Genomic DNA, 12406 nt, shown 5'->3' on the forward strand with positions numbered 1-12406 from the left:
CTTTTATTTTTTGCTCAAACATATCTAAGTTAAATATCAGATGATTTACTCAACGAAGGATTATATATGGATATATCTTTTGTTTAAGTATCTTGAGTTCATTATTAACATATTATATTTCTTGTAGCTTTGTGGGTGCGATTCCCGTATAATATTTTATGCTTTCAATGGGCAGAAATTGACACCATAAAAGGTGTGGAGTCCATAGCTTTTGTTGGAGAATGTAGAAACTAGAAAATCTTGTGCTTGATCTTTTCTTTTATATATTGCAAAGTTAGAGAATGTGCCAGTCTGGCAGATCCCGTTTTCTTCTTTAAAGAGCCTTACACGGCTTGGCGGGAAGAATCCAAATTAGTCCAATCAATGGTTACCAGATAATAATACAAGTAAAATACAAAGGCAAACTAATAATATGTCCGAACGTTATTTTTATTTAATTGTTATATTAATTTCTGGACTTTCATGTTTTTCTTATTGTATAATAGTTAGTATTTGATTATTTAATCAATAAAAATAATTCATGATTTGTCCAAAAGTCGAACCAAAGGATGAACGCAAATTCACCAATCGCCACAATCGACTTTAATGCAACTAACCTATATTCACATTGAAAATGAGTTACTCCTTTCATGATATACGCATTTTATATCTTCAGGCCGTATGATTAATTATGGAACAATAAAATTCAGTTATTTTATACCTAATTGCAAGTAAGACTAAATACTTTGATGGGATGGACTTGTCAAATCCAGAAGTAGTAAAACAAAAAATGCAAAAGATGCTAGAAATAAATTTTAAAATAGCATATTACGCCTCAAAAAGTTATTCAAAATCTTATAATAAGTCAAAAATAGCCGAAATTATAAAAAATACACTTCTAAATGTGATTCCATAGTAATCTTTTTTTTCGCATTTTTCAATAAAATAACAATTATAATTTGTTAAATACTCGAGAAAACAAAAAGTACTCACTTTTGACTACTTTATTAATCAAAACAACTAAGGAGTATATTTATGGGCGTATATTAAACTTACCGAAAAATATAAGGATCATTTTTGTTATTTTCTCTCACATTTTAGGTGGGGTTTTAACAAAAAATGTCGAAAGTTATTTTTGTGAAAAGTGGAGCAAAGGAAAATAATTTTTATGTAACAAAAGAAAGAATAACGACTTTTATGTAATGCATACAAAGCTGGATGACCACCCATAAAATTTACTCTTTTTTTAGACCAAATGTCTCTTATTATGAATAATAGTTACCTCTAAATTATACATTTATTAATAACAAATGATATTGTTTACCATAATTAAAATTATTTGTGGACAAATATAAATCAAAGGCATGCTAGAAGAGTTATGTTACATATTCTTTTTCTATAAAATGAAAGCTAACTTTTCTCTATGTGACACTTTTATTCCTTTTTTGTTTTTTATATGTATTTTTTTGTACATTTAATTTACATTTTGCATATGTCTTATATTATATTTTAATCATAAATTTTTATATAAACTTTTATATTTTCTATATCAACTAAATTTATAATGATACATGTATGACCGCGCTTGTAACTTAACTAGTTTCTTTAATAGAGCGGAGGTGCCTTTCCTCTCATTTAACTGCTGTTGTTGTACCAAGGGTTCACAGTGAAGCCTTCGCTCTTTCAAAAGTTTCATGTAAACAAGAATTCAATACAAGAAATATGGTTTTCTGGGACACATTTAGTCGCCACATAGATTGATAGTGGCGACTCTCATATTCGACTTGGAAAGTAAACATTTATCGACGAACCATAAGAAGTCGCCAAGAAAAAGCTCTTTTGCGACGATCTTATTTCGTTTATAGGAAAAAAGATAAAATAAAAAAATTACGCTCTCAGAAAAAAGCCTCCTGTCATTTCTTTTTTATTTCTATTTTCTTCCTCCCGTTTTTGTTGGGTTAAGTCTTCCCCCCAATTTTCACCAAAACAACAATAACACCCCTAGCCAAATGCAACCTCTCTTCTTCTTCCTTTGTTTCCCAGCAGCCGACTAGCATTGTATTTAGTAATATATTAACAATCCAGTATAATCCCACTAGTGGGGTATGAGGAGTGTAGTGCGTAACCTTACCTTTACCCTCGAGTAGAGAGGCTGTTTTCGATAGACTCTCGGTTCACTGAGTGTAATGTGTACGCAGACCTTACCTTTGCCCTGGAGGATGCTTACCACTAGAGCAACCTACTCTTGTCATTTGTAATGAGTAATGAACTCGGTAATTTCTGTTTTGTGGCTTTAATGAGTACACTCATGTTCGATAATTCCTATTTTTGACAAAACTTAAGTTTTATTTACTATTTTTATTTTTAGTTTGAAAATGCGTGAACTCGTTTGACGATTCATTTGCATTGTTTTGTTGTTACAATACCAGTTTTGATTGATCCTCTTTGCTTGATTAAGCTCTTGAAATCTCGAGCGCAATTTGTTTTCTGCTATAACTTTGTGAAGATTCCCACAGTGCATGAATAGTTGTTTGATAAAATGCCTAAGAGAGAAATTTCCTGGCCATAGGACATCCAATGAATTGGGTCCTCAAGGCAATATGCAATAAGCACGGGTCTAGTGTATGAAGATTGTCATTAGCATAAGTATGAAAGAATTTCAAGTTACGTGCGTGTTTAGGTTGGAAAATGCTGGTTTATGGGATATTCATATCTAAAAAGATTTGACTTTGTTGATATGTACATCACATCATTCCAGAATCAAATCTCAACTTGCATTTTGTTATAACCTATCTCCGCTGCTTTCAAGACTCTACCTCTTGTGCTTTGTCCTCGGTTTTTACGGAGAAGAAGGCAGAAGAGTGAAAAATAAAGAACTTGTGTTGTTTGGTGGTGTTGAAGTATATTTACATAAAACCACATCCCTTGTTTTAATTCTTTTTTTACACTCCCCATACTTTGAAATTGTACATACATCTCTAGTTATTTTGTACATAGCTAATACTAGAATTTGGTTATTATAACCATAAGTTACGGGCAGTTATTTAATTCGTCGTTCAATCCAAAGACATACAGATGTTGAAACACCAAAAAGACATCTTCATAATAGTATGAAACAAAATGGTGCTGTATAGAAACATCATTAGCCAAAACACCCTTTCATTTGGTTACCGAATTATGAAATTAAACTGAATGGTACTTGTGGTTTCTATAAGCTCCCCGTACAACACCTGGGACTGATGCGAGCTCGCAATGGATTCTTCATTGTAACGGTGAAATCTGACCCTTCTGTTAGATCAACTTCATCTCCCTCCACAGGCTTCCATTCAAATTGCCAAATCAAATTAGCCACAAAGTACTGTAAATGGAGCATAGCAGAGCCATAGCCTGGGCATATTCTCCTCCCTGCACCAAATGGCATCATCTTGATCTCTCGACTTCCTGTTATATCAAACTCTTGAAGAGTTCCATCTCCATCCACCAAGAATCTCTCTGGCTTGAATTCCATTGGATCATCCCACACATTTGGGTCCAAGCCCATTTCCCCCACCATAAAATTGATGGTAGCGTTCTTGGGTATAACATAGCCGTTCAACTCCATATCCTCTGTTACCCTATGTGGCAGAACAAAGTGAGTTGGTGGATGTCGCCTAAGACCTTCCAAAATCACTGCTTTCAAGTATGGCATTTTCTGTAAATCCTCCTCCTTCACTGCCTCCTCTATCACCTTATTGTTCTTAATTGATTGTAATAATGGTGTTGATTCCACAACTTGGCATATTTCTTTATACAATTTTTCCTGAATGGAAGGATACTTTACCAAGCATGCCATAATCCATCTCTTGGTAATTGAGCTTCCTCTTTTCTTCTGTCAATTCCAAATTCACCAGCGTATCAACATAAGCAATATCGGCTTCCAGCTCCTCCTCTTCTTTGTGATGATGATCAACTCCAGGTTTAGGCGCTCCCACTGCTTCTAATTTGTATTTCACCCGATCTTGGATCAGAGGGATGAAGACCCCGTCCAACTCTTTTCGTAGTTCAATGAGCTCTTTCCAGCGTTTTCTAAATATTGTTTTTCCTAAAAATTCAGGAAAGTAATCTAGTATTCTGAAACGGTGAAAATTTTTAAGTGCTCGATGTTGTGCGTCTTTAATTTGCTCTATTTGAAACTCATCGAGCTTATTCCCGAAGCAAATGAGGACAAGGAGACAGAAGATGGCATACTTAAAATGATCAAGTAACATGATCGCTTCCGTGGCAGAATCAGCTGCGGCTGATTCATGAGCAAGAAGGAGCTTTTGAATGAGTATGCCTAGTACCCAAGCTCGGTTCTTGGAGTGGGACTTGATGATGCGAGACCCGTCAATATTGCTGTATTTGTAAATAATAATTCTGCAAAATATAAGTTAACGTAATGAAACAATAATAAATTCGAGCCCACTGAATTCACAGTGTTTCCTTAAGGATTTTTAATCCTCTCCTAATACCCAAGATAATGGATTATTTCCTCCCAGGATAGAACGAATAACACACTGGTGTAGCGGTACTTCAAACCCCAGTGTTTCAGCGAACACAAAGTTCGGTAGCAAATCACACTTACAGTTGCTTTGTTTGAAGTTAAAAACAATGTAGAACGAAGGAGTTTAAACTCAGAAAATCGTATGGAAATGCTGAGAGGAAGGAGTGCAACGTGGAGCAAGCATTAGCTCGTTTGTGGAGCAAGCACAATCATGTTTGTGGAGCAAGCACATTCATGTTTGTGGAGCAAGCACATTCATGGTGGGAAGAGCATTAGGCGGCTGCCAAATGGTCAATATACGGATTGGAAAATATCCGTTTCAAATGCGGATAATCTTACGTTAATATTTACTCTTAACAAATTAATTTGGTCCAAAAAATTAATCAATCAATCGATCATTTGACCAAATCCAAATCCGAATCCGAATCCGAATCCGAATCCGAAGCCGAAGCCGAAGCCGAAGCCGAAGCCGAAGCCGAAGCCGAAGCCGTAGCCGAAGCCGTAGCCGAAGCCGAAGCCGAGCCGAGCCGAGCGAGCGACGACGACGACGGCGCGAGGCTTGCTTTCTTCTTAACTCTTTAAGAGCTACAAGAAGAGCAATTATATATATACCTACCAAAAATCTCTTCCTCTTCCAATATGGGACAATGTCTCATTGTCAAGAGAGGGAAACTTAAAATTTTACTCAAAAATTTCATTTTCCCTCCATTTCCCATTCACCCTCATTTTAAGACTATTTCATCTTAAAAAATAAAAAACACAACAATCCCCAACATCAATGGGGAATGGCTATATCACGGAAGTATGCATGAAAAAACTGTGTGATTTGCAAGGAAGGATTAATCGCATCTGGATATGTAGGTTTCCCTTTGAACTTTCCGTAGTAAACTTATGTCGGATATACTCGGTCAATCGGTAGATTTGATATCTTTGAACCGTCGATCTTTGGTGTGCACCTAGACAACCATAAGTCACACAATCAACCCTTAACCGTCTTTGGTTCTCATTGTTGTGTTCGTTTCAGCCATGAACACCGCCTGGTTTCATAAGTGCATAGAGAACTGGCCTTACAAAGTTCTCCTTGAAGCGGCTAACACTTTACACTTACATAGGTGATTCCTAAACGTGTCATCCTGTAGATACACTATTTGATATACCCCGTATCAAATTTAGAAATCATTAAAAAGCCTTAATGCTTTATCCTTGGTACTGAACATTGTCTCATCACGAGAACGGACTAAAATTTTATTTGACAATGTTGAACCGTCATTAATGACTTTGTTTGATCTCCTTGAACCTAGATCTTGGGATCTCCAGTCTTCTAGGTAGAGTTACCGCCACAATGACTTGTTCTCGGCCATAGCCCCATTCCCCTTGATGATTTCTCAACTACCTCTCTAGTTAGGCCTTTTGTAAGTGGATCCGACACATTATCACTTGACTTTACATAGTCAATCGTGATAATTCCTCTAGAGAGTAATTGCCTAACGGTTTTATGTCTTCGTCGTATATGACGAGATTTACCGTTATACATAACGCTCCCAGCCCTTCCAATTGCCGCTTGACTATCACAATGTATGCATATTGGTGCCAACGGTTTGGGCCAAAATGGAATGTCTTCCAAGAAATTCCGGAGCCATTCAACTTCTTCACCGGCTTTATCTAAGGCTATGAATTCAGCCTCCATTGTAGAGCGGGCAATACATGTTTGTTTGGACGACTTCCAAGATACCGCTCCTCCACCAATAGTGAATACATATCCACTCGTGGACTTAGAATCAGTTGAACCGGTGATCCAATTTGCATCACAGTATCCCTCAATCACCGCAGGGAAATTACTGTAGTGCAATTCAAAGTTCTGGGTATGTTCTAAATATCCCAAAACTCGTTTCATTGCCATCCAATGAGATTGGCCTGGATTGCTCGTATATCGACTCAGTTTACTTATAGCACAAGCTATATCTGGTCGTGTACAATTCATGATATACATTAAGCATCCCAATACACGAGCATAATCCAATTGTGATATGCTTTGGCCTTTGTTTCTTCCCGAGGTCGTTTAGATCCTTCACCAAACGACTCACATTCCTTTTTATACGGATATATATTTTCAAAGAACTCAGCATTATCTGATTCTATAACCGTATTATTATGAATGTCGGGATTTTCTGATTTATGAACCAGAAATCGATATGCTTTACTATTTGTCGCATATCCTATGAAAACACAATCAACGGTTTTCGGTCCTATCTTTACCCTTTTGGGTTTAGGAACTTGCACTTTTGCCAAACACCCCCACACTTTAAAGTAATTCAAGTTGGGCTTCCTTCCTTTCCATTTTTCATATGGAATGGATTGTGTTTTGCTATGGGGCACTCGATTTAATATTCGATTAGCCGTAAGAATGGCTTCCCCCCACAAGTTCTGTGGCAAACCAGAACTTATCAACAACGCATTCATCATCTCCTTTAATGTGCGATTCTTTCTTTCCGCAATCCCATTAGATTGGGGCGTGTAAGGGGCTGTTGTTTGATGAATAATTCCATATTCTAAACATATTTCTTCAAAAGTAGATTCATATTCACCACCCCTATCACTTCTTATCATTTTTACTTTCTTGTTAAGTTGTGTTTTAACTTCATTTTTGTATTGCCTGAATGCGTCTATTGCTTCATCTTTACTATTCAGTAAGTAAACATTGCAATATCGAGTACCATCGTCAATAAAAGTTATGAAATACTTCTTTCCACCGCGAGATGGTATTGACTTCATGTCACAAATATCTGTGTCAATTAAGTCTAAAGGATTTGAGTTCCTTTCAACTGACTTATAAGGATGTTTAACATACTTAGATTCCACACATGTTTGACATTTTGATTTTTCGCATTCAAACTTGGGCAGTACTTCTAAGTAAATCATTTTCCGCAAGGTTTCTTTATACAATTTTTCCTGAATGGAAGGGTACTTTACCAAGCATGCCATAATCCACTGCAAGGCGGTGTATGTCGTATCGCTGGCGGCAACAAGGAACTCGCCGCAGAGGCTGGCCATCTCTTGGTAATTGAGCTTCCTCTTTTCTTCTGGCAATTCCAAATTCACCAGCGTATCTACATAAGCAATATCGGCTTCCAGCTCCTCCTATTCTTTGTGATGATGATCAACTCCAGGTTTAGGCGCTCCCACTGCTTCTAATTTGTATTTCACCCGATCTTGGATCAGAGGGATGAAGACCCCGTCCAACTCTTTTCGTAGTTCAATGAGCTCTTTCCAATGTTTTCTAAATATTGTTTTTCCTAAAAATTCAGGAAAGTAATCTAGCATTCTGAAACGGTGAAAATTTTTAAGTGCTCGATGTTGTGCGTCTTTAATTTGCTCTATTTGAAAATCATCGAGCTTATTCCCGAAGCAAATGAGGACAAGGAGACAGAATATGGCATACTTAAAATGATCAAGTAACATGATCGCTTCCGTGGCAGAATCAGCTGCGGCTGATTCATAAGCAAGAAGGAGCTTTTGAATAAGTATGCCTAGTACCCAAGCTCGGTTCTTGGAGTGGGACTTGATGATGTTATCCCCGCCAATATTGCTGTATTTGTAAATAATAATTCTGCAAAATATAAGTTAACGTAATGAAACAATAATAAATTCGAGCCCACTGAATTCACAGTGTTTCCTTAAGGAATTTAATTCCCACCTAGTACCCAAGGTAATGGATTATTTCCTCCCAAGATAGAACGAATAACACACTGGTGTAGCGGTACTTCAAACCCCAGTGTTTCAGCGAACACAAAGTTCGGTAGCAAATCACATTTACAGATGCTTTGTTTGAAGTTAAAAACAATGTAGAACGTAGGAGTTTAAACTCAGAAAATCGTATGGAAATGCTGAGAGGAAGGAGTGCATTGTATAGCCAATTTGTTCAGCGAATTGTGTGTTGTGTGTTGAGCGTCTTTCTTCAACATCTTCTGCACATATATATAGCATCCAGTGTTGAAGAAGATCAAACGTCCACCCTCCAAGGTGGAGCAAGCATTAGCTCGTTTGTGGAGCAAGCACAATCATGTTTGTGGAGCAAGCACATTCATGTTTGTGGAGCAAGCACATTCATGGTGGGAAGAGCATTAGGCGGCTACCAAATGGTCAATACACGGATTGGAAAATATCCGTTTCAAATGCGGATAATCTTACGTTAATATTTACTATTAACAAATAAATTTGGTGCAAAAAATTAATCAATCAATCGATCATTTGACCAAATCCAAATCCAAATCCAAATCCGAAGCCGTAGCCGTAGCCAAAGCCGAGCCGAGCGAGCGACGACGGCGACGGCGCGAGGCTTGCTTTCTTCTTAACTCTTTAAGAGCTACAAGAAGAGCAATTATATATATACCCACCAAAAATCTCGTCCTCTTCCAATATGGGACAATGTCTCATTGTCAAGAGAGGGAAACTTAAAATTTTACTCAAAAGTTTCATTTTCCCTCCATTTCCCATTCACCCTCATTTTAAGACTATTTCATCTTAAAAAATAAAAAACTCAACAATCCCCCACATGTTTGGGGAATGGCTATATCACGGAAGTATGCATGAAAAAACTGTGTGATTTGCAAGCAAGGATTAATTGTATCTGGATAAGTAGGTTTCCCTTTGAACTTTCCGTAGTAAACTTATGTCGGATATTACTCGGTCAATCGGTAGATTTGATATCTTTGAACCGTCGATCTTTGGTGTATACCTAGACAACAATAAGCCACACAATCAACCCTTAACTATCTTTGGTTCTCATTGTTGTGTTCGTTTCAGCCATGAACACCGCCTGGTTTCATAAGTGCGTAGAGAACTGGCCTTACAAAGTTCTCCTGGAAGTGGCTAACACTTTACACTTACATAGGTGATTCCTAAACGTGTCATCCTGTAGATACACTATTTGATATACCCCGTATCAAATTTAGAAATCATTAAAAAGCCTTAATGCTTTATCCTTGGTACTGAACATTGTCTCATCACGAGAACGGACTAAAATTTTATTTGACAATGTTGAACCGTCATTAATGACTTTGTTTGATCTCCTTGAACCTAGATCTTGGGATCTCCAGTCTTCTAGGTAGAGTTACCGCCACAATGACTTGTTCTCGGCCATAGTCCCATTCCCCTTGATGATTTCTCAACTACCTCTCTAGTTAGGCCTTTTGTAAGTGGATCCGACACATTATCACTTGACTTTACATAGTCAATCGTGATAATTCCTCTAGAGAGTAATTGCCTAACGGTTTTATGTCTTCATCGTATATGACGAGATTTACCGTTATACATAATGCTCCCAGCCCTTCCAATTGCCGCTTGACTATCACAATGTATGCATATTGGTGCCAACTGTTTGGGCCAAAATGGAATGTCTTCCAAGAAATTCCGGAGCCATTCAGCTTCTTCACCGGCTTTATCTAAGGCTATGAATTCAGCCTCCATTGTAGAGCGGGCAATACATGTTTGTTTGGACGACTTCTAAGATACCGCTCCTCCACCAATAGTGAATACATATCCACTCGTGGACTTAGAATCAGTTGAACCGGTGATCCAATTTGCATCACAGTATCCCTCAATCACCGCAGGGAAATTACTGTAGTGCAATTCAAAGTTCTGGGTATGTTCTAAATATCCCAAAACTCGTTTCATTGCCATCCAATGAGATTGGCCTGGATTGCTCGTATATCGACTCAGTTTACTTATAGCACAAGCTATATCTGGTCGTGTACAATTCATGATATACATTAAGCATCCCAACACACGAGCATAATCCAATTGTGATATGCTTTGGCCTTTGTTCTTTGCTAATGCAAGATTCACGTCAATTGGAGTCTTTGCAACTTTAAAGCCCAAGTGCTTGAATTTTTCAAGTACTGTCTTAATATAATAAGATTGTGACAATGCCAGACCTTGAGGAGTCTTATGGATCTTAATTCTTGTAACTGGAGAGTATGTATCAGAGTAGTCTAGACCTTCTCGTTGTCTATACCCTTTGACTACGAACCTTGCCTTGAATTTATCAATCGTGCCATCATCTTTGATTTTTCTCTTAAAAATCCATTTAGAACCCAAAGGTTTATTTCCAGGAGGAAGATCAACCAATTCCCATGTATGGTTGTTCAATATGAATTATATTTCACTATTGACTGCCTCTTTCCAAAACAATGATTCCGAAGAAGTCATAGCTTCTTTAAATGTTTGAGGCTCATTCTCCAATAAAAAAGTCACAAAATCTGGTCCAAATGAAGTAGACGTCCTTTGACGTTTACTGCGTCTTGGATCCTCCTGATTATATGTACTTTCTTTTGTTTCTTCCCGAGATCGTTTAGATCCTTCACCAAACGACTCACATTCCTTTTTATACGGATATATATTTTCAAAGAACTCAGCATTATCTGATTCTATAACCGTATTATTATGAATGTCGGGATTTTCTGATTTATGAACCAGAAATCGATATGCTTTACTATTTGTCGCATATCCTATGAAAACACAATCAACGGTTTTCGGTCCTATCTTTACCCTTTTGGGTTTAGGAACTTGCACTTTTGCCAAACACCCCCACACTTTAAAGTAATTCAAGTTGGGCTTCCTTCCTTTCCATTTTTCATATGGAATGGATTGTGTTTTGCTATGGGGCAATCGATTTAATATTCGATTAGCCGTAAGAATGGCTTCCCCCCACAAGTTCTGTGGCAAACCAGAACTTATCAACAACGCATTCATCATCTCCTTTAATGTACGATTCTTTCTTTCCGCAATCCCATTAGATTGGGGCGTGTGAGGGCTGTTGTTTGATGAATAATTCCATATTCTAAACATATTTCTTCAAAAGGAGATTCATATTCACCACCCCTATCACTTCTTATCATTTTTACTTTCTTGTTAAGTTGCGTTTCAACTTCATTTTTGTATTGCCTGAATGCGTCTATTGCTTTATCTTTACTATTCTGTAAGTAAACATAGTAATATCGAGTACCATCGTCAATAAAAGTTATGAAATACTTCTTTCCACCGCGAGATTGTATTGACTTCATGTCACAAATATCTGTGTGAATTAAGTCTAAAGGATTTGAATTCCTTTCAACTGACTTATAAGGATGGTTAACATACTTAGATTCCACACATATTTGACATTTTGATTTTTCGCATTCAAACTTGGGCAGTACTTCCAAGTTAATCATTTTCCGCAAGGTTTTATAATTGACATGACCCAAACGTACATGCCATAAATCATTTGACTCAAGTAAGTAAGAAGAAGCTGAAATATTATTATTATTTTCCACAACCATTACATTTAGATTGAAAAGGCCCTCGGTGAGGTAACCTTTTCCCACAACTATTTCATTCTTACTAATTACAACCTTGTTGGACACAAAAATGCACTTAAAACCGTGCTTAACAAGAAGTCCAGTAGAGACTAAATTCTTTCTCATTTCGGGAACATGAAGGACATTGTTCAAAGTCATGACCTTGCCAGAAGTCATTTTCAGAAATATCTTCCCATATCCTTCAACTTTTGCTGTTGAAGCATTTCCCATATAAATTGTCTCTCCGGGTTCAGCAAGAGCATAAGTAGCAAAAGCCTCTCTAACTGCACAAACATGGCGAGTGGCTCCTGAATCAAACCACCATAGTTTAGGATTTCCCACCAAGTTACATTCAGAAAGCATGGGACACAAGTTATCAACATCATCATGGTTTACTACCATGTTTGCTTGACCTCTTTTCTTGTCTTTCTTCGGAGCATGACACTCCGTAGACTTGTGTCCAGTTTTCCCACAGTTGTAGCAGTTTCCACTGAACCGCTTCTTGCTTGGGTTGTATTTCGGACCCGAAGCCTTCTTCCTCTTTTTGTTAGCTTCAACAATATTTGCTCCC

General features: G+C 37.4%; 1 pseudogene; it reads right to left on the reverse strand.

Annotated features, from left to right (window-relative positions):
• Positions 1-3057: 3057 nt before the first annotated feature.
• Positions 3058-11562, reverse strand: LOC108944075 (cytochrome P450 89A9-like; annotated as a pseudogene).
• Positions 11563-12406: the final 844 nt, after the last annotated feature.

Source organism: Nicotiana tomentosiformis, chromosome 6 (assembly GCF_000390325.3).
Source record: "Nicotiana tomentosiformis chromosome 6, ASM39032v3, whole genome shotgun sequence".
Classification (NCBI taxonomy): Eukaryota; Viridiplantae; Streptophyta; class Magnoliopsida; order Solanales; family Solanaceae; genus Nicotiana; species Nicotiana tomentosiformis.